The sequence below is a fragment of the Rhinolophus sinicus genome, chromosome 3 (assembly GCF_057876585.1).
Source record: "Rhinolophus sinicus isolate RSI-liver-muscle chromosome 3, RSI-T2T, whole genome shotgun sequence".
In the NCBI taxonomy this organism is placed as follows: domain Eukaryota; kingdom Metazoa; phylum Chordata; class Mammalia; order Chiroptera; family Rhinolophidae; genus Rhinolophus; species Rhinolophus sinicus.
Genome location: NC_142503.1, coordinates 202,532,298 through 202,554,509, shown reverse-complemented (window position 1 = coordinate 202,554,509; position 22,212 = coordinate 202,532,298). Strand labels below are relative to the sequence as shown.

Genomic DNA, 22,212 nt, shown 5'->3' with positions numbered 1-22,212 from the left:
GATAAGAGCCTCCCTCCCCCCTCAAAGTTCCAAAGACCTTCTGGACTCTGGACTCTGTCAGTGCATCTGGCAGCCACAGGGAAGGGGCTCCCTGGGTCTTTTATAAAACACTTGCTTAACGTCTCCCTGCAGAGTCGTTGGGGTTTAGTTATATCCATTCATTATTTCATCCATGATGTTAAAACCTTAAATGTCCCTGAGGGAGCATTGTGAGGTCAGGTCACAGACATGTAACATGGAACTAGAGACGCTAGAGGTCATGCCCTTTGAGGCCAGATGGGACCCTCCCCTGCAGGACACAGATTGTCCTGCAGGAGGCGCTCAGGACCCACCCAGCAGGGGCTGGAGACCCAGGAGCAGGTGTTGAGGGGAAAGGAAGGGGTTTCCTCTGAGGGCCTGGGGCTTCCTTCCTCTTTCTAGAAACCTCTAAAGCAAGATTTGGGCAAAGACTGCTGAAATGTCTGTAAATATCCTATTCTATCAGGAGAATGTACCAAAGACAATGAGCAGTAAAATCTAATTGAAATTGAAGTTTCTAAGAATACGGTATGTCTTAATAAAACCTAACAGTTGTCACCCCAATGAGAATTAGAAAAAAAAACACAAAAAAACAACCTGGATGAAAAGGATGAATTTGCCAGTTTGAAATTTTCAAAATTTGAAGACAGACATAGGATGAGACATTCAGATCAAAGCCCAGAACAGGCTCAGGTTGTCTCCGTGTCGTTCAAAGGTGGAGTCTCAGTGAGAAACATGTCCTGGGGGGGCTTGTTCCTCAGTGTGAGGAGCTCTGTCAGCACAGATTCAGGGACCTGGCAGGGGACACATATCCTCCAACAAGTATTAGGACTTGGACCCTCAGATGCCCACTGAGCATGGTCCTGTGTCATCAAGCTTTTCTCAGTTGGGCCAAGTCTTCAGCTATGAATCACGCTGCTCATGAATATGCAAATGAGCTGAGGTGGGCGGGGTTAAGTGTGGACATGTCTGTGCCCTGAGAGCATCGCCCCACAGCCACACGCTCCCCTATAGACGCCTGACAGCACAGCCCTCACCATGGACTGGAGCTGGACAGTCCTCTTCCTGGTGGCAGTGGCTACAGGTAAGGGGCTCCGCAGTCCCTGGCTGATGAGGGGACCTGGCCAGTCATTGGGGTTACATCCCCTCCTGTCTCCTGTCCACAGGTGTCCACTCCGAGGTCCAGCTGGTGCAGCCTGGGGCTGAGGTGAGGAAGCCTGGGGCCTCAGTGAAGGTGTCCTGCAAGGCTTCCGGATACACCTTCACCAGCTATGGTATGAATTGGGTGCGACAGGCCCCAGGACAAGGGCTTGAGTGGATGGGAGGGATCTATGCAGGCAGTGGTAGCACAAACTACGCACAGAAGTTCCAGGGCAGAGTCACCATGACAAGGGACATGTCCACCAGCACAGCCTACATGGAGCTGAGCAGTCTGAGACCTGAGGACACGGCCGTGTATTACTGTGCGAGGGACACAGTGAGATGACCACATCCTGAGAGTGTCAGGAACACTGAGGAGAGGGCAGCTGTGCGGGGCTGAGGAGACGACAGGAACGATGAGTCTCCTGACTTCCTCACGCAGAGTCAGGAACATGAGACAAGGAGTGAGACTCTCACGGGCACCTCAGTCATTCAGGGAAAGGTTTCCAGGGTCCAAACATCCTGCAAGGAGGAACCAGGGAAAGCGTTTCCTGAAAGGACTGTCATGTGTCATTGTCTTTGCAGAGGACACATGTGGAGCCTCCGTGTTCTCTGAATGAGGGAGGTTAGTTCACGATCACCTGGGATCACTTGGGGGAGGCAGAATCTGGGATTGGCCTGCAGTGTCTCCATAGGAAGTTCTCTCAGTTTCCCTCTTTCTGAAAAATGAAGATGAGTCTGGGAGAAACTGGGTATAAGGAATTCAAGGGTGAAATTCAGCTTCCCACTAGTGCCCAAGCACCACACACAACACATGGGGGACCATCAGACATGTGGTGACAACGTCATGGGTGACAGGTGTGTCAGGTCAAGCACAGTCTACGTCAGCTCACCGTCCCCTCAGCCTCTCCTGCAGGGGTGAGTTCCTGAAGAGGCTTCTCTCCTCAGACCCCAGCCTGTGGGTGTCCCTGTCCCTGGGGAGTCCTGGGGGTCCTCACTCAACGGGGAGCAATGAGGGGACACCCTGGATGATGTGAGACTCACGACTAGCCTGTTACTTTCCCAGGATAAGTGAATCTAATTACCACACACTCGGGGCTCAGATCTACTCACATTGATTCCCTCACTGTCTGGGGCTCAGAGCATGTAGGCAGTTTCACTGGACGATATCAAGGGGTTGGCAGCACCACACACACCCTGGAGACTCTGGGGGGAGGCTGTGCTCTGACAACATGTGTGTTGAAATCCTAACCCCCATGGAGGGTTGTGTTAGCAGGTGGGGACTTGGGGGGGCTACGTGATCAGAGCACAGCCCTCAGGAAGGGGAGCAGAGCCTCTCTAATGAGCCCCAGATGGCTTACTTGTCCCTCCCACCCTGTGAGGACACAGCAGGAAGCCACCGGATGTGAACCAGGCAGAGGGCCCTCACCAGTGGTTACCATGTGGGGCCTGGGTGTTGGATTGCCACCTGCAGAACTGTGGGGGAATAAATGTATGTTGTTTATAATGTATCCAGGATATGGAAATCTTTATAGCTGCACAGATGGAATAGAATGGTAAAGACTGTTTATTTTTATTTTCCAGCTTCTAGAGGTGCATTCCTTTCATCCCATGTCCTCTTCCTCCAACGTCACACCAGGAGGAGGTCACCTTCCATCAGAGGTCACATTGCTTTCTTCTCCTGGATCTAATCTCCCTCTGCCTCCCTCTGCTGTGAACACTGTGGATGCATCAGGAGTCACTCAGAAAACACAGGAAAACCTTTGCTTCCCCTGGTGCCTAAATAAACCAAGAATGACTGAGCCCCTTTTCCCATCAAACACTCACAGGTCCAGGCCTGACTCAGACCATCTCAGAGCTCCCTCTGCCCTCCATATATTCACATGGATCCCACAGGCCAATTAAAGTTAGAACCTCCCAACATCCCCCAAAAGCTGACTCATGAAAGCATGAAATCCAGTTTGAAATGTATGAGCACCATCATCTCAAAAGTCCCAAATACAATCTCTGAATCAGTTATGGGTCATAGTTTGGTGGATCTATCCTGGGGTAAAAGCCTCTCTGTCTGTGACACTAGAAGACAAGTTGTCTCTTAAAATACAACAGCAGGGCAGGCAAAGGGTAAGAGTTACGGACGCTTGCATTCCAAAGAGATGGAATGGAGGGGTCAGGTAATGAAAAAGTCTGTGCACAGGAGGGTACACAGCACTAGGGCTCCAAGCGTCCCGAACTGATGCTGGATAAAGGGGAGGGGACACAGTCTGTCTGCAGGGGCTTTGGGACAAAGGCGCACGCGCACCACCAGGGGGCGCTCGGGACGCGCTCAATTCACGTCCTGGGAGGAGTTGGCTGAGGGCTGCTCTCCTGTCAGGGTTTGGTCTCCGTGCTCCTTAAACCTCCTCCTGACATTCGCGCAGCAGAAACTGTTTTCTAAACGTTCTGGAAACGCAGAAGTGTCCTCCCTTTTCTTTTCCTATTAGAACTTTATTGACTATATTCCCCATGCTGCACTACACATCTACGTGACTAAATATCAAATTATAGTTGACGTCATACTGTTTTATATTAGTGTCATGTGTACAGCATAGTGGTGAGACATTTATATAAATTATGGAGGGTAGACATTTATATAATTTATGAAGGGAACCCCCAATAAGCGACTGCCCATCTGACACTACACAGTGTTCACAATCCTGCTGACTGTATCCCCCCTACTGTACTTTCCTATTTAGAATACGCTGTCGTCATGGTGATGTGCACAGTTCCCAAGGACCAGGCACTGCGATGAATTCTCCTATAATCATGTAACAGCCATGAGTGTCGGTCAGCAGTGACTTCTACGTCATAGATGAATAATCAACCTTAAATAACAGCATTCCTCCTGATGTTGGGTATTCCTAATTGACTTCACCAATTATTCTATTATATTAACTTGTTGAAGCTCTTTCATGACAGTCTAGGCAGAAGACTCTGTGTAAATGGCCCTTGTGGTTACTGAAAACCCACAGCCTCTCCATCAGCTCCATGACTCTCTCTCTAACTTCTCAGGATCTCCAAGTCCCAGGGATAGAAAAGCATCCTGTCAAAACATCCGTCATCTTTGTCTCCCTGAAGGTCAGGAAGCCAGAGGTACCCAGGGCCGAGGGCACCACCACCACGTGTACACCGAGTGCACTCTCACAGGATGTGCAGCCCGGGGCCCCTTTCCCAGGGGTACATGTGTCCCCAGACCCCAGGGTCATCTCCCAGGAAGAGGAGCACATCCACCCCTCACTGCTGTCCAGCTGCCCGTATAGCTCAGCATGTGCAGCTCAGGAGGCAAACACTGAGGTCTGGGCCTGACGGTGATGGGAGCTGAGGGCAGGTGTCCTCCTCCTCAGTGTCCTGGTGGAGACCCAGGGGGCTGTTTCCACAGGGCAGTGACGTGGTGTGGGGATGCTGCAGACGGGTGAGGACACACCATGCAGGTGTCAGAACTGACATCAACTTAGAATACAATTAGGGATCTAACTTATAATATAGACAGATTGGGGATCCTGGTGGATTGTCAGTCAGTAGGTGTCAGAGGAGAATTAAGGGGTTATTTTAGTTTTCTGCTTCGAGGAACATGCCTGTGGACATTTCACTAGATACAATGTGGCTGACAATGCACATTTACATCTTCCCACTGCTATGTCCACACACCAGTAGATTTAGTATCAGTCACTCAATTATATATTGAGATGGCACTTGTCCATATGTCATCAAAATAGACCATTTGCAAATAAGCACACATGGGTCCACTAAGAGTTAAACATGTTCGTTCCCCACTGTGAAGTCACAGCCCCACACTACTGACAGGGTCCCTTGTCCCTGCCATGGTGGCTCTTTCCCTGCCTGCTGGTCTCCTGCACGAGAAGCCCCCTGAGCTGGGCGTCACCACAAGTCCCTCAGGTGGGACACTGGGAATGACCCAGTGAGAGGACAATGGGTGGGGCTGTTCCCACTCGAGCTCCTGCTTCCAGGTCCAATAAAATGCCTGTAGATTCAGGTAAGACCTGCATCCTCCTGATCTGGGCCATTTACTGTGGTCAAATATGCATCATTAAAGCCACTACAAGGAAAAAATAGAAAATTGGTGAGGAAAGACTCACAGACAGATAACAATGCACAAAAGGTCGCACTTATGAAAAATTACATCTCCATGAACCCAGATTCTCCACATTCTTAGGTAAATCCTACCATGCAGAAAATCACACATGTTCCCATTACAGGAAGAGTTTCTGTAACCTCACTTGGTATGTCCATCCCTGCCCTGGAGTGGAATATGGGAGCAGTGGGTCCATGGGGAGGGTACAGGGCTCCCTCTCAGCTGATATGTGCTCAGGACACATCATACGCCTCCTCTGGGCTGCCGTGTGTAGCTTCACCTCTGCAACATGAAGGTGGATTGACACCTCAGTCACTTGTTCTGGGTGCTCACATACAAATGAAATGAGGTAATGGGTGCTGAGCACTCACTCCAGCACCATCACGTGTAATAAATCATGTTTTCCTGGACTCTCACGTGACCACCAACTAACCAGGACACTCACGCCTGCACTGAGACCCTGCCCTTGTGTAGGTGTCCAACCCCGTGCTCCCTATATGGAAGGAGGACATGCAAATAGGGGCCCCTCTGCTGATGAAAAGCAGCCCAGCCCTGACCCTGAAGCTGTGGGACAGGAGCCCCAGCCCCGGTATCCCCAGGTGTCCCCATTCGTGATCAGGACTGAGCACAGACGACACACCATGGAGTTTGGGCTCAGCTGGGTTTTCCTTGTTGCTCTTTTAAGAGGTAATTTATGGAGAACAGGAGACTCTGAGTATGTGAGAGAATATGAGTGAGAGAAACAGTGGATGTGTGACAGTTTCCTGACCAGGACGTCTCTGTGTTTGCAGGTGTCCAGTGTGAGGTGCAGCTGGTGGAGTCTGGGGGAGGCTTGGTGCAGCCTGGGGGGGGTCTCTGCGCCTCTCCTGTGCAGCCTCTGGATTCACCTTCAGTAGCTATGGCATGCACTGGGTCCGCCAGGCTCCAAGGAAGGCGCTGGAGTGGGTCTCATACATTAGTGAGAGTGGTAGTTACATATACTACGCCGACTCCGTGAAGGGCCGATTCACCATCTCCAGAGACAATGCCAAGAACACGCTGTATCTGCAAATGACCAGCCTGAGAGCTGAGGACACGGCCGTGTATTACTGTGCGAGGGACACAGTGAGGGGAAGTCAGTGTGAGCCCAGACACAAACCTCCCTGCAGGGGACAGTGGGGCTGGGCTGCAGGGGGCGTTCAGGACACCAGGGGGCGCTCAGGACACCAGGGGGCGCTCCTGACCTACAGAAAACAACTGTGCACTTCGGTGGGGAAGAGGCTTCTTGTTGGGAGCAAGGATTTCCTGTCTAGACTCTCAGCTGCCCCCGGGGACAACACTTACTTCTTCTTTGTGGCGCTGTTTTCTCATATTCTCACTGCAGACAGTGAAGAAGGGACATTGTCTGTTTTCAGATGACATATTGCAGTGACTGGGGACCACTCCTTCACCAAGTTACTGGGTGTCCTTTATTTATTGATTGATAAGACGACCATCCTGAAGGCTCTTCTAGAAAGGAGCAGATGAGCTCTTGACAACTTTACGTAAAACGTCATGTTAAGCTCTTCAATACACAACAAAACGTGCCCCAGAGGGTGTCTGCTCACATAAGTAGTGACCAGGTTTCATGCTGTTCTCACGCTACTTGATCAGCACACACACACGTGCAGTTACACTCACATATGCTCACAGACACACACACTTAGACACACACACAGAGACACTCACACACAAGCACAGAAAACTAACACACCCACAGGTTTTAGAAAAACAAATACATTCAAACATAAGCCGTCATACAAATGTGCTCTCAGTGCACATGATGTCGCATATGATTTCCTCTAACCTGTGCCCAGATACCTTCCATACGTTAATGTACCATCAGCAATACTTTCGGGGCAGATGGTACTTCCTCCTAATATTGTTGCTACATGGACTTTATAGGTGACCTTTTACTAGAATTTGTTTTATTTTTACCCAGTACAGTAACAATTACTTTTTTTGGTTTAAATTAAAATTTATTGGGGTGACAATTGGTATTAAAGTTACGTAGATTTCGTGTGTACCATTTTGTAATCCCAGAGTAACAATTATTATAAATAAAATTATGTCTCCATATCTTCAGAAGTGATTACCACATAAGGTTTGATAACGTCCATCGTCTCATATGGATATAAGAAAAGAGAAGAAAACGAAGAACAGAACAAGGAGGGAAAGTGTGTTTTCCTTGTGCTGAGTACTTTGAGGCTCGACTCCCTCACCAACGTCACACACACCGCACAGCAGTGTGAACTACAGGCAGCGAGGTGTCCATTACATCCCAGCACTCACTGCTCCTGAACTGGAAGTTGGTACCTTTCCATCACCATCGTGCACGTCTCCCACTGCCCGACCGCATCCATGGCCATGACACACACGATCCCTCCTGTATGCTTCTCTTTGGATTCCACACATAAGTTAGATCGTACAGTGTTTGCCTTTCTCTGTGTGACTTACTTCGTTTGCCATTATGCCCTCAAGGTCCGTTTATGTTGCTGCAAATGGCAGCATTTCCTTCTTTTTATGGCTGAATCGTATTCCATTACACATACTTTATTCACTCACTTGTTCATGGACACTTAGGCTGTTTCCATGTCTTGGCTACGGTACATAATGCTTCAGCAAACATGGGAGCACAGATAACTCTGCAACATGGTGACTTTGTTTCGTTTAGATAAATACCCACAGGTGGGATTGCTGGATAGTTTATTTTTAATGTTTTGAGGAACCTGCATACTGTTTTCTGTAGTAGCTGCACCCATTTATTTATCAACAATAGTACATAAGGATTCCCTTTCCTGCACATCTGTGCCACCATTTATTATCTCTTTTTTGTTGTTGTTAATACAGATTTTTTACCTTTTTGTGATTTTACTATTTTGTTTTTCTGGGGTTCAGTTTTACAGGTTCTTTTACAATCTAGACAGTATCACACTGTCAGATATATAATTTGCAAATATTTTCTACCATTCAGTAAGTTCCTTTTCATGATGTCCATTGTGTCTTTCTAATGCACATACAATTTTGAGTTTCATTTAACCTGATTTGTCTATTGTTGTGCTTGTAGCCTGTGTTTTGATGTCATATTGAATAAACTATTGCCAAATCCATTGTTATGAACTTTCCTTTGTGTTTTCTCTAGGGTTTTTATACTTTTACATCTTATATTCAGGTCTTTAAACCATTTTGAGTTAAATTTTGTACATGGTATATGATGGTGTTCAGTTATATTCTTTTGCAGGAGGATTTCCACTGATCCCAGCACCATTTCTTTTTTTTAAAAAAGATTTTATTGGGGAAGGGGAACAGGACTTTATTGGGGAACAGTGTGGACTTCCAGGCCTTTTTTCCAAGTCAAGTGGTTGTCCTTTCAATCTTAGTTGTGGAGGGTGCCATTCAGCTTCAAGTTGTTGTCCTTTCAGTCTTAGTTGTGGAGGACGCAGCTCAGCTCCAGGTCCAGTTGCCATTGCTAGTTGCAGGGGGCGCAGCCCACCATCCCTTGTGGGACTCAAGGAGTTGAACTGGCAACCTTGTGGTTGAGAGCCAGCCCACTGGCCCATGTGGGAATCGAACCGGCAGCCTTCGGAGTTAGGAGCACAGAGCTCTAACCGCCTGAGCCACCGGGCCAGCCCCCAGCACCATTTCTTGATGACACTGCTCTCCTTCCACCAGGTGATCAATCAATGCAGGAAAATAAAATGACAAAATTCAACGGTTTTTTTGAAATGGGTTTTTTGACACCAAAATAAAATGGTTTTTATTTTAAAATCATGCAACACCCTGGGAATAGAAGGAAACTCTTACATATAATAAAGTCTCTATGTCACAAGGGCATAACTTCATTCTCCACAGGGAAAGAATAAAAGCTTTCCCTAGAAGACGAGGAATAAGACAAAGATGCCACACTCACACTCCCATCCATCACAGGGGTGAAGTTCAGACCCAAAGAAATTTCACCAAAAAATTAAATGAAGGCTCCAAATTGGAAAGGAAGACGTACAACTAGCATTGTGACACAGGACATGACCTTATACGTGGAATACATTTTACCCCATTAATTAAATGGAATTTTCCTTTTGCAGAAGAGTTTAATGTGTGTGTGGGTTTGTTTTACATTGTATATGAGTTTGCTGCATTCACTGGACACAGCAGTAATTTAATACAGATCTGAGTGAACAGTTTGTGCACGTGTCTGTCCAGATGTGTGTGAGTCCATTCATGTGTGTGTGAGGGTGTGTCTGTATGTGTGTGTGTGTGCGTGTGAGTGGGGCCAATTACAGGGTAATAATATTATCATCTCTATCTGTCATCATTCCAACTTTTGATATCAAATAGTTTTATTTCATAAACTCATTAAATTGCTTTAATGAAAGCAATTTATTCCAAGCAACTCGTTCTTTCTCATAAATTGAGTGTGTAACCAAATGTAGGCCCATATACTCTTCCCAGGATTCTGAAACATGGATTGACCTGAGTATATATGGAGCTTAGTTGTCGCCGGGTCATTCTGTGAGAGGCAGTGATGTAAGTCCAGGGCTTATCAGGTGTGACCTTGACTGACACTTTCAGCCCTTTGCAGGCTTCCTCCAGGCTCTTCCTGACACTGAGGGCACTGTGCCTGTGCAGTGTTCTAATAGCACTGTCACTCAGGCATGTTTCATGCTCTTGGCCCCGAAACCTGAAGCAACAGACCCCACACAAACCACACGTGTTTAATCACGACAGAACTGTGGGTTCACAGCAACACTGCAGGACAGGGAGTGACCACAGTTATGGAAAATCATGGAGCTCAGAACGGCCAGCCTGGAGGGGCACACACAGCACTGGATGCCCTAGAATGTCCTGGGTCACGGGTGAGAAGAGGGGAGGCTGACATGAGGTCACTGAGCCCACAGAGGTGACTGTGCCCCCTGACGAGGTCCATGCAGGGACCACCCTGTGGGGTGCACACACAGTGGGAATACGCCCATGAGCTGCACTTGTTCACACAGTAAGTGAGAGTGATGTGTCCACTGACCCTCCGTCTCCTAACCACAGGGAAGCTCGGACACGACAGTGGGCACAGCCTCCTGCTCTGCCCAGGCTCACACCTCAGCCCTGGAGGCAGGAGGAGCACCATCCGGCCAGTTCTCCACTCCCCCTGCTCTAGGACAGGACCCCCAGGGCGAGGGTCCCTGGAGGGGCATCCACACAGAGGACACTGTCTGTGGGAAGAGGGGTGTCACAGCCCAGACTCCATCCACACACTGGGCACTTCTGAGGGCTTGTCTCCTGGCACCCTGTCCTGAGTCGGGTCGCCATGGAGAGCAGACGTGGAGCCCACACCCAGGGCTCGCTTCTCCTGCAGCACAGACTCGCTCCCCTACTGCACAGACCTGCATCCCCCATAGGGGTCAGCACCATGTGACAGCATGCAAATCTCCCCATCCCCCTCCGTGGATTGAAAAGCCAAGCCCTGGACTGGGGCAGTGACTGTGCCCCACCATGGACACGCTCTGCTCCACTCTCCTGCTGCTGACCGTCCCTTCCTGTGAGTGCTCTGGTCAGGACCTCAGGGATGGAGGGACTCCAGTTGTCGTCCAGAAGTAGCTTCACCTTTCTCGTGCTTTCTCCACAAGGGTTCTGTCCCAGGTCACCCTGCAGGAGTCGGGTCCTGGGCTGGTGAGACCCTCCCAGACGCTTACGCTGACCTGCTCCTTCTCGGGGTTCTCGCTGAGCACTACTAATATGGGTGTCGGCTGGGTCCGTCAGCCCCCCGGGAAGGCCCTGGAGTGGCTCGCAAACATTTGGTGGGATGATGATAAGTATTACAGCCCATCTCTGAAGAGCCGGCTCTCGATCTCCAAGGACACTTCCAGAAACCAGGTGGTCCTAACAATGACCAGCATGGACCCTGCAGACACAGCCACGTATTTCTGTGCACGGAGGCACAGAGACACAGCCCAGGGGGCTCCTGTACAAGAACCCAGGCTGGGCCTCAGCTGGGCCCCCGTGTCTGCAGCACAGGAACGTGTGGCAGATGGCATTTCCTGCCAGACTCTGGGGTTCCTCCCCACCCACAGCCTCAGAGCCCCGTCTTCCCATCTCTTCTCTCCTTAGAAGTCCCATGGCCCTGTGAGTGCTGCATGCAGGTGAGAGGCTGAATTCTGTTTCATCAGCAACCTGACAAGGTCAGGTACGTAGACGCAAGGTCACCCACAGGATGTGGCTGTTTCATGGGCTGCTGTCCCTGTAAGTGACAGAATACAAACAAACCCAAAGTCAAGTTTGATTAAAATGCTGGATTTCATGTTGAAGTAGCATTAGCTGATAAGAAATCCACGTGAGTTCCAGAGTTTCATACCCCAGCTTCCTTGCCATGAAGAAGGAAAAGTGGTCCAAACTGCACGAATCAATAACGTACGAAATGACAGCACAGAAGGACTGTGCTCTCCTCACGGGGTGTCTGGCAGTGGCCGTGCACAGATGATGGTCATCGGATTCACACGGGAAGTGCGATGCATAAACCTTGCTTCAGGAACTTGATTTTGTGCCCAGAGAGCCAGGACAGGCCACGAGAGTGATACACCCAAACCTGGAAACAGGAAGCCTAAGCTTGACTCCAGAAGCACCTGTATTACATCTGACGAGCAATCTGTCTAAAAATATACAGCAAAGCATCTCTCATTGTGTCTCAAGTTAAACTCTATGCATGAAATTAGAATTGTCATCATTTTATGAAGATCATATAATAAAGAATCACCAGAGTCTACAAATTAATAAAGAAATACAGTGTTAACACATGTGAATGAGTGACTATGTCACCAGTTTAAGACATCAGAAAAGAAATTTTTCAGATAAATTGCAAATGATGAAATTATTTACAGGCAACTAATAATCATGAAAATTATGTTTGTCAAAGCAGGTCACACAGCCAGGCCAACTGTCAGTGCAGGGACAGTGCCCATGTGTAGCTACAGAGACGAAAGGCAAATTTGGAGTTCCTGAACACGAAATTCAGGGTGTGTGCATGTATGTGTCTGTGTGTGAGTGTATGTGAGTGTGTGTGTCCTACTGACGCCCAGATGTGGAGTGGGCTTTCAGCTCACTGAGTCTGCACCGCAGATATAGTCAGATGTCACCTCCAAACAGAGGAACTTCAAGTAGATGAGAGGCCCCCAAAGACCCCTGAGCTTGTGGACTCAGGACAGTATCACTGCATGTGGCAGCCCCAGGAATGGTCTCCCTGGAAGCTTCATAAACCCCTTACTTGGGGACAACCTTCAGTGTCATTGGGAATTAGTGGGGCCAATTCACTATGTCTAGAAATGAGGTCAAAGCTTGTGGTGTCCCTGAGGCAGCATTGTGAGGTCAGGGCACAGACATGTAACACTGGACTGGAGACGCTAGAGGTCATGCCCTGTGAGCTCTGACAGGACGCTCCCCTGCAGGGCACAGGCTGGGCTGCAGGGGGCGCTCAGGACCCACCAGCAGGGGCTGCAGCCCCAGGAGCAGGTGGGGAGGGAGCGAGAGAGGGGCTTCCTGTGAGGGCCCAGGGTTTCCTTCCTCTTTATAAAAACATCTAAAACAAGGTTTGTGCAAGGACCGCTGAAGTGTCTGTAAATATCCTATTGGGAGAATTTACCGAACACAATAAGCAATAAAATCAAATTTAAAATGGGGTTTCCATGACTTCAAGAAATCTTACAGCAACAATCTGAATGATGAGGATGGTTTTACCAATTTGAAATTTTCAAAATTTGGGGACACACCCTGACCCCCGAATTGAGACATTTAGGTTAAAGCCCAGAACAGGCTCGGGTGGTCTCCGTGTGGTTCAAAGGTGGGTTCTCAGTGACAATCACGTACTGGGAGGGCTCTGTTCCTCAGTGTGAGGAGCTCTGTCTGCACAGATTCAGGGACCTGGCAGGGGACACATATCCTTCACCAAGGATTAGGACTTGGACCCTCAGACACCCACTGAACATGGTCCTGTGTCATTGAGCTTCTCGCAGGTGGGTCATGTCTTCAGCTATGAAACCCTCTGCTCATGAATATGCAAATGAACACAGGTGGGCGGGGTTAAATGTGGACATGTCTGTGCCCTGAGAGCATCGCCCCACAGCCACACGCTCCCCTACAGACGTCCTGACAGCACAGCCCTCACCATGGACTGGAGATGGACAGTCCTCTTCCTGGTGGCAGTGGCAACAGGTAAGGGACTCCCCAGTCCCTGGCTGATGAGGGACCTGGGCCAGTCACGGGGGTTCCACCCACTCCTGTCTCCTCTGCACAGGTGTCCACTCCGAGGTCCAGCTGGTGCAGCCTGGGGCTGAGGTGAGGAAGCCTGGGGCCTCAGTGAAGGTGTCCTGCAAGGCTTCCGGATACACCTTCACCGGCTACAATATGCATTGGGTGCGACAGGCCCCAGGACAAGGGCTTGAGTGGATAGGGGAGATCAACCCTAACAGTGGTGGCACAAGCTACGCACAGAAGTTCCAGGGCAGAGTCACCTTGACCAGGGACACGTCCACCAGCACAGCCTACATGGAGCTGAGCAGTCTGAGACCTGAGGACACGGCCGTGTATTACTGTGCGAGGGACACAGTGAGACGACCCACATCCTGAGAGTGTCAGAAACCCTGAGGGAGAGGGCAGCTGTGCGGGGCTGAGGAGATGACAGTGAGAGCTGGTCAAAGGCTTTCTTTGACTTAGGATTAACGATACAGAGATGAAGGAACTGCTTTGATTAATCATCTATGAAATATTTTCACTCTGTGTTGGCAAACCAATTTCAGGAGGAGAAAAAGTAACTAAACTTTCTGTAGTGTTTTCCTATTTGTATGGTGTAAATGTGACCATGAATGTGGTTTTGAACATGACGTCCCTGAACTGGGTCCTCAAAAGATGCCAGAACCTTCTCCTTTGAGTAGTTGTAGGCGGCTCCCTCTCTGTGGTCAGAGAAGATAAACTGCATTACAGTCTAAGGGTCACAGCAGGAAGCAGAATGGAGGACAGAGAACACAGAAGCCCTGACATATGTCCCGCCCCTAACAGTCATGAGAACACAGGCATCCACAGTCGTGTGTGGACGTGTAGGACCTGCACGTTGGTGTCTCTGGAAACTGTCCCAAAACATCACAACACGGGTTTGAAAGGCAGATTTATCCTCTTACTGTTCAGGAAACGAGCTAAACTGGGTCTAAATCACAGTGTCCCCAGGTCTGTGCATCTCCCAGAGGCTGCAGGACTTGTTCCACCATCAGAGCTGCATCCCTTGCATTTGGGGCTCATGGCAGGTCCCTACACGTCCCATCCATCCTTGTGTGGCCTTCTTCCCTGGAGCAGAATCTCCCCCCACGTCGCTGTTCCAAGGACGGTGTGTGGGCATCAGTGTCCAGTAACAGGTCCAGTCGGTCTCTCCATCTGAAGATTCACCATGTATCACATTTTCAGAATTTCTTCTGTTTCCTGGGATCAAGACCTTGATATCATAGGAACCCTCCTTGGAGCAAGGACAGCCCCTAACAAACGGGAGATTTATTTCCTTCATTTGAGGACAAAATGGAGGGTTCATGTGCCCTTCTTGCTCTGGCTGCTTTTCAAGTAACTCATTCTGAATAGTTATACCCCATTGTGGGGTATCCTGGGGAGCCTGCCCTGGGCACCAACAGTTTCCTCCTCTGAACATCCCTGGAAGTCTCGTGTAGTGAGAGCTACACTGCTGGCTGTGGAGAGAGAGAACGGGAGGGAAGCTGAGTGCTAAGACATCTGCAAAGGAGAGAAGGAGACAGAACAGGATGGACAAACAGGAAAGGACACTTTGCAGCTCTTTCCGCAAACCCATCAGACCAGTCCCCGTCCCTGGGGACAGGCCAGTCCAAGACATCTCTGCGTCATTGATCTGATGGAAAGTGTGAACGGTCCTTTTAACAGATTGAGTGACATTCTGTGTGTCCCGTTCACTTTACGGAAAAGCAGCATTTTCATCGGTGACCACGCAGGCTCCTCCTCCTGGGCGGTCAGTGTACCTGAGGCACCACGGAGACTCAGGGGTTCACGTCCTGCAGTTTGCACGGTGGTGGGGAGCTCTCGTTCCATTGCCCTGCAGAGACTTAAGGTCACTTCTTCCAATTCATAGTCTCCAAAGAGTGGGAATCAGACCCTCAGTGCTGAAAATAACTTTGACTTGTGATACGCAGGTGACGTCCTACCATTCTCACCTGGCAGGTGTGTGGGGCACAACATATGAACACAGGGGCCTAAATTGTAATGTGGCTGCTTTCAGGGTGGCGTGTGGAGGGACAGAAGGAGCCAGATACCCAAGTCCATGTCGTCCTGACTGTTTCGGTGGGATCCCTTTAATACTTTAATCACACACACAAAATAAGGACCTTGGCTCACAGACAGGATCACGGCGGAATCTGTAGTTCTCAGGATCTGAAGTATTTCATGAGTCATGTGAGTGTCTCCAGCCTCCACGTGCTGTGTCAGTGTATGACAGCAGAACGAGGGTGAAATAGCTGCTGTAGAGGGCCTGTCGTCGGCCTGTGGCAGTTGTAAGCTGGGTCCTGCTGCCTGGCCAAGGCAGTGCACAGGTTTGGTGCGCACACACACACACACACACACCCACACACACACACACACTCAGTACATGGTAACAGGCAGCTGACTCGGGAGCAGCTATAATAACCGAGTCCCATGGGGTGGGGCTGAGCCACCAAACACTTGGTGAGCTGGCAGGCACCTGGCCCAGAAGGTGGTGCTACAGTCACTTAGTCCCTTGGGAGGTTTGAACGTGCCACCTGTGGGCTCAGACCACAGAGTTTGATGCAATGTTATCCTGATCTGTCACCAGGAACATCCAGTGTCATATCTGCTTCCAGTGCTCTGGGAACGTTTTTCTCCTGTGTCCCCTCTGGGTAAGTACAGTCCCTGAGCTTGTGTATAATTCCCTGGGCCTGAGTGACTCAGCAGTAGAAAAGGCCGAGTGATGTCTGTGTTGTCATGGACACCACACCCTGTCTGTCACCAGCATGTCCCCAGTCCACCAGGTGTTCACATCGGCAGGAACAAAGCCTGCTGCTTTTGCACTATTGAGGTGTCGACATAACCAGCCATCACATTGGTTAGTTAATGTCACCAGGGTTTGGTAAACTGGCATAAGAGGGCGTTTGGTGTCGTCACAACCTGTTGAAAAAGAGACGGTTAATAAGAGCGGGACACAGGTTGAAAAGGAGTCATAGTGGAAATGCAGAGATGAAGGTGGATAGAAAGAGACACGCACTCCCCAGGCAGCCTTACAGCCAATGACTCATAAGTGTGGGAATGTTAACGAATAAGAGAATGGTTTCCTACATTTTCACAGAGTGTCCATGATGGTTATTTTAAGGAAGAAGTGAAAGCCAAGTTTCCCGACCTGTGACCTTGGGAAAGCTGTCACATCGTGATGCCATCTGCTCTTGGGCTTGCCCATGCCCCCGGCAGTGCCAGGTTTCAGGTCACCTGCAGGGACAGGCTTATTTTGTCGATGGGTTCTTTTGCTGTGCAGAAGCTTTTAAGTTTCATATAGTCCCATTTGTTTATTTTAGCTTTTACTTCCCTTGCCTTTGGAGTCAAATTCATAAAATGCTCTTTGAACCCAGGTCCATAAGTTTAATACTTATGTTTTCTTCTATGCAGTTTATTGTGTCAGGTCTTATGCTTAAGTCTTTGATCCATTTTGAATTAACTTTGGTACATTTTGGCAGATAGCAGTCCAGTTTCATTCTTTTGCACGTGGCTATCCAATTCGCCCAGCACCATTTATTGAAGAAGCTGTCTTTCCTCCATTGTATGTTTTTAGCTTCTTAGTCAAAAATTATCTGTCTATATTTATGTGGTTTTATTTCTGGGGTCTCAATTCTATTCCATTGGTCTATGTGTCTGTTTTTCTGCCAATACCATGCTGTTTTGATTATTGTAGCCCTGTAATACAAGCCTAAGTCAGGAAGTGTGATACCTCCATTATTGTTCTTTTTTCTTAAGATTGCTTTGGTTATTCGGGGTATTTTGTGGTTCCAAACAAATCTGATGATTTTTTGTTCTATTTCTTTTAAAAAATGCCATTGGGGTTTTGATGGGGATTGCATTGAATCTGTATATTGCTTTGGGTAATAAGGCCATTTTAACTATGTTGATTCTTCCAATCCATGAGCACGGAATGTCTTTCCATTTCTTCGTGTCTTCTTCAATTTCTTTCAAAAATGTCTTATAGTTTTCAGCATATAGGTCTTTCACATCCTTGGTTAAGTTTATTCCTAGGTATTTTATTTTATTTTTTGCTGCAATTGCAAAAGGAATTGTTTTTTGTATTTCTTTTTCTGAGATTTCATTGTTAGTATATAGGAAAGCAATGGACTTTTGTACGTTGATTTTGTAGCCGGCAACTTTACTGTATTAGTTGATTGTTTCTAATAGCTTTTTGGTGGAGTCTTTAGGGTTTTCTATATATAGCAGCATGTCATCTGCAAAGAGTGACAATTTAACTTCTTCATTCCCAATTTGGAAGCCTTTTATTTCTTTCTCTTGCCTGATTGCTCTGGCAAGGACTTCCAACACTATGTTGAAAAGCAGAGGTGATAGGGGATAGTCCTGTCGTGTTCCTGAACGTAGAGCAAAGGACTTCATTTTTTCACCATTAATTATGAGATTAGCAGAGGGCTTGTCATATATGGCCTTTATTATGTTAAGGTATTTTCCTTCTATACCTATTTTATTAAGTGTTTTAATCATAAATGGATGTTTTATCTTTTCAAATGCTTTTACTGCATCAATTGTTATAATCATATGATTTTTGTCTTTTATCTTGTTTATGTGATGTATCACATTCATGGATTTGCAGATGTTGAACCATCCTTGTGCCCCGGGGATGAACCCCACTTGGTCGTGATGAATAACCTTTTTAATGCATTGTTGTATTTGATTTGCTAGAATTTTGTTTAGGATTTTCGCATCTGTATTCATCAGAGATTTTGGTCTGTAGTTTTCTTTTTTTGTGCTGTCCTTGCCAGGTTTTGGTATCAGGGTAATGTTGGCCTCATAAAATGAGTTAGGGAGTATTGTCTCTTCTTCAGTTTTTTGCAAGAGTTTGAGCAGGATTGGCATTAGATCCTCTTTGAAGGTTTGGTAGAATTCACTAGTGAAGCCATCTGGTCCTGGACTTTTGCTTTTGGGAAGGTTTTGGATGACTGATTCAATTTCCTTACTGGTGATCGGTCTGTTTAGATTTCCCAGTTCTTCATGGTTCAGCCTTGGAAGGCTATATGTCTAAGAACTTGTCCATTTCTTCTAGGTTATTGAATTTGGTGGCATATAGTCCTTCATAGTATCCTTGGATAATGCTTTGTATTTCGGTGGTGTCCGTGATAACTTCCCCTTTTTCATTTCTGATTTTGTTAATTAGTGTCTTCTCTCTTTTTATCTTAGTGAGTCTAGACAACGGTTTGTCAATTTTGTTAATCTTTTCAAAGAACAAGATCTTTGTCACACTAATTTTTTCTATTGTCTTTTTGTTCTCTATTTTATTTAGTTCTGCTCTAATTTTTGTTATTTCCTTTCTTCTGCTGACCTTGGGTTTTACTTGTTCTTCTTTTTCTAGTTCTTTAAGGTGTAACATGAGTTTATTTATTTGGGAGTATTCTTATTTCTTGAGATAGGCCTGTAATGAGATAAATTTGCCTCTTAAAACTGCTTTTGCTGCATCCCCAAAATTTTGGTAGGATGTACTTTCATTGTCATTTGTTTCTATGTATCTTTTGATCTCTCCTCTAACTTCTTCTTTGACCCAGTCATTCTTTAAAAGTATGTTGTTTAATCTGCATGTATTTGTGTTTTTTCCCCGCTTTCTTTTTGCAATTGATTTCCAATTTCAAAGCCTTGTGATCAGATAATATACTTGGTATGATTTCAATCTTCTTAAATTTGCTGAGACTGATTTTATGTCCAAATATATGGCCTATCCTTGAGAATGTTTCGTGTACACTAGAAAAGAATGTATAGTCTGATGTTTTAGGATGAAGTGCTCTATAAATGTCAATTATGTCCATTTCATCTAATGTGTCATTTAGGGCTGCTATTTCGTTATTTATTTTCTGTTTGGATGATCTATCCATAGCTGTCAATGATGTATTTAAGTCCCCTGGTATAATTGTGTTTTGGTCAATTTCTCCCTTTAGTTCTGTAAGTAGTTGCTTGGTATATTTCAGTGCTCCCTGATTGGGGCATAAATATTGATGACTGTTATGTCTTCTTGTTATACAGTCCCCTTCACCATTGTGAAATGTCCATCTTTGTCTCTTGTTATCTTTTTCACCTTGAAGTCTGTTTCATGTGATATCATTATGGCTACACCTGATTTTCTCTGGGCACCATTTGCTTGGAGTGTCAATTTCCACCCTTTCACTTTGAGTCTATGCTTGTCCTTGTAGCTGAGATGTGTCTCTTGGAGACAGCATATGGTTGGGTTTAGTTTTTTGATCCAATCTGCTACTCTGTGCCTTTTTATTGGTGAGTTCAGTCCATTTACATTTAGGGTGATTATTGATATGTGAGGATTTCCTGTCATTCTATCTTTAGTTTTCTGGTAAAGCTGTGTCTCCATTGTTTCTTTGCCTTTTTGTTGTTGTCTATTATTTCTGTGTGGTTGTATTCTATGATGTTTCCCTGTGTTTCTTCTTTTATTATAGTATATATTTTAGTTCTGGATTCTTTTTGAGCGGTTACCCTTAAGTTTATGTAAAAGAAAGTTTGATATTTAGAGTATTCCATTTTCTTCAGCACGCTTACTTTCTCCATTCCCATATTCCGGTTCAGGCTTTTACTCTACCCCTTTTTGAGTTTTGGTTGCCACAAATTTTCCCTGTTGATAGTGGTCGAATAGCCTCCTTTAGTATTTCTTGTAGTTCAGGTCGTGTATTAGAAAATTCCCTCTGCTTCTGTATGTCAGAAAAGGTCTTTATTCCTCCTTCATATCTAAAGGATATCTTTGCTGGATATATTATTCTTGGCTCATGGTTTCTCTCTTTCAATAGTTTGAAGATTTGGTTCCACTCCCTCCTGGCTTGTAGAGTTTCTGCTGAAAAGGCTGATGATAATCTAATGGGCTTTCCTTTGTAAGTTACCGTCTTCTTTTCCCTGGCTGCCTTGAGGATTCTTTCTTTGTCGTTGATTTTAGACGGCTTCAATACAATGTGCCTTGGAGAAGGCCTGTTGGGATTGAGGTAACTAGGTGTTCTATTTGCTTCTTGGATTCGAGGGTCCAGTTCTGTCCACAAATTTGGGAAGTTCTCATCGACAATTTGTTTGAATATATTCTCTGTTCCCTTCTCTCTTTCTTCTCCTTCTGGTATGCCCATTATTCTTATATTGCTCTTTCTGATGGAGTCAGAAAGTTCTTGTAGAGTTCTTTCATTTCTTTGAAGTCTCAAGACTCTTTCTTCTTCCATCTGTGTCATTTCCAGGTTTCTATCTTCGATGTCACTGATTCTTTCCTCCATCTGGTCAACTCTACTATCTAAGCTGGTTATTTAATTCTTAATTTCTTCTACTGAGTTCTTAATCTCCAGAAATTCTATTTGGTTCTTTTTTAAAATTTCAATCTCTTTCATAAAATGCTCGTGTTGTTTTTTGATTGTGTTTCTGATGTCATTAAACTGTCTTGCTTTGTGTTCTTGCATCTCATTGAGTTTTTTCAGAACTGCAGTCTTGAATTCTCTGTCATGTAAGTCACATATTTCCATATCTTTAAGTTCCTTTTCTGGAGACTTTTCACTTTCTTTTTGAGCTTTCTTGTTGCCTGGGTTATTCGTGGCAATTACTGATTTATTATTTCTCTTCCTAGACATCTACAGGAGTGGCTTCTGCAGCAGGTTGATAGGAAGAGGTCTTTCTTTTGTTTTCCGGTACTTGTTGGTAGAATGTTTTATTTTCTGTCCCACTGCAGCCTTTTTTTTCTCTCTCACATGGTAGTGCTATGTTTTCTCTGCACTATTCCAGCTTATCACGCAATGGGGGGATTCTCTGGGAGATGCACTTCTCCTCTGTTAATAGTTCACCTGGGTCATAGGGTGCAGTGTCCATGTGGGGATGCAGAGAGCTTTTGAAGTTCCAAAGGTCTTCCTGCACCAGATTCAGAGCCCGTATGTTTAAGCAGTTCTGTTTACTCCTGCAGGGATCCGCCCAGATAGGTGGGGCCAGGGGCAGGGTGAGTTGTGAGAGGTGGCCCAGAGCAATGGTAGCGACCACCCCTATAGCCAGTCCTGCTTCCACAGCTCCCTCCCCTTTGCCGGAACTAGTTGGGCTGCGAATCTGTGTCTGCAGTCTACAGTTCTCAAAACAGCAAATGTTCTGTTCTTTTGATCTGACACTGCTACTGTTCCGTTTCTAGCACCGGGCAGGTGGGGGCGGGGTGAGCTCTGGGAGGGTAGGGAGGGGGCGGCCAGTCTCAGTGCCTAAGGCTTCCATTCTCTGCTCAGCAGAGAGGGCTTAAACCACTGTTTTCAGCCTTCTTCCTCAGTCTTTTCTCCACGGTCTCTGCCGTGAGCGTTGGGTTCAACCGTGTTATATGCTGTCCCCTCAGCCCTGTGGGCCATAAGCGGAGCCCTAGCAGTCTGAGTTCTTCCCTGTCCCACAGCTGCGGTAGTTCCGGGATGCAGCGAGCTCGGAGCACTGAGCTATGTCTGCGTCCTGCGCCTGAGGGTCTCCGTCTCTGCACTTCTCCCTTCCCTCCTCCCTTTCTTGCATGATTCGCCCACCTTTAGGTGATTTCAGTAGTGGGCCTCTTTGTCTTGCCTGTCTGCTGTGTAGGGAGTCCCTTGTGGAGTTATAGTTGTTCGATTAGTTGTAAATTCCAGGGGAGATTTACAGAGGCTCACCTCACGCCGCCATTT

General features: G+C 46.9%; 1 pseudogene across 1 annotated transcript; it reads left to right on the top strand.

The window, feature by feature from the left end:
• Nucleotides 1-13,418: 13,418 nt before the first annotated feature.
• On the top strand, nucleotides 13,419-13,912 carry LOC109439932 (immunoglobulin heavy variable 1-2 pseudogene; annotated as a pseudogene). The gene is made up of 2 exons (XR_016020839.1): nucleotides 13,419-13,498; nucleotides 13,581-13,912. The product of XR_016020839.1 is annotated as an immunoglobulin heavy variable 1-2 pseudogene (transcript).
• The last annotated feature ends 8,300 nt before the right edge of the window (nucleotides 13,913-22,212 follow it).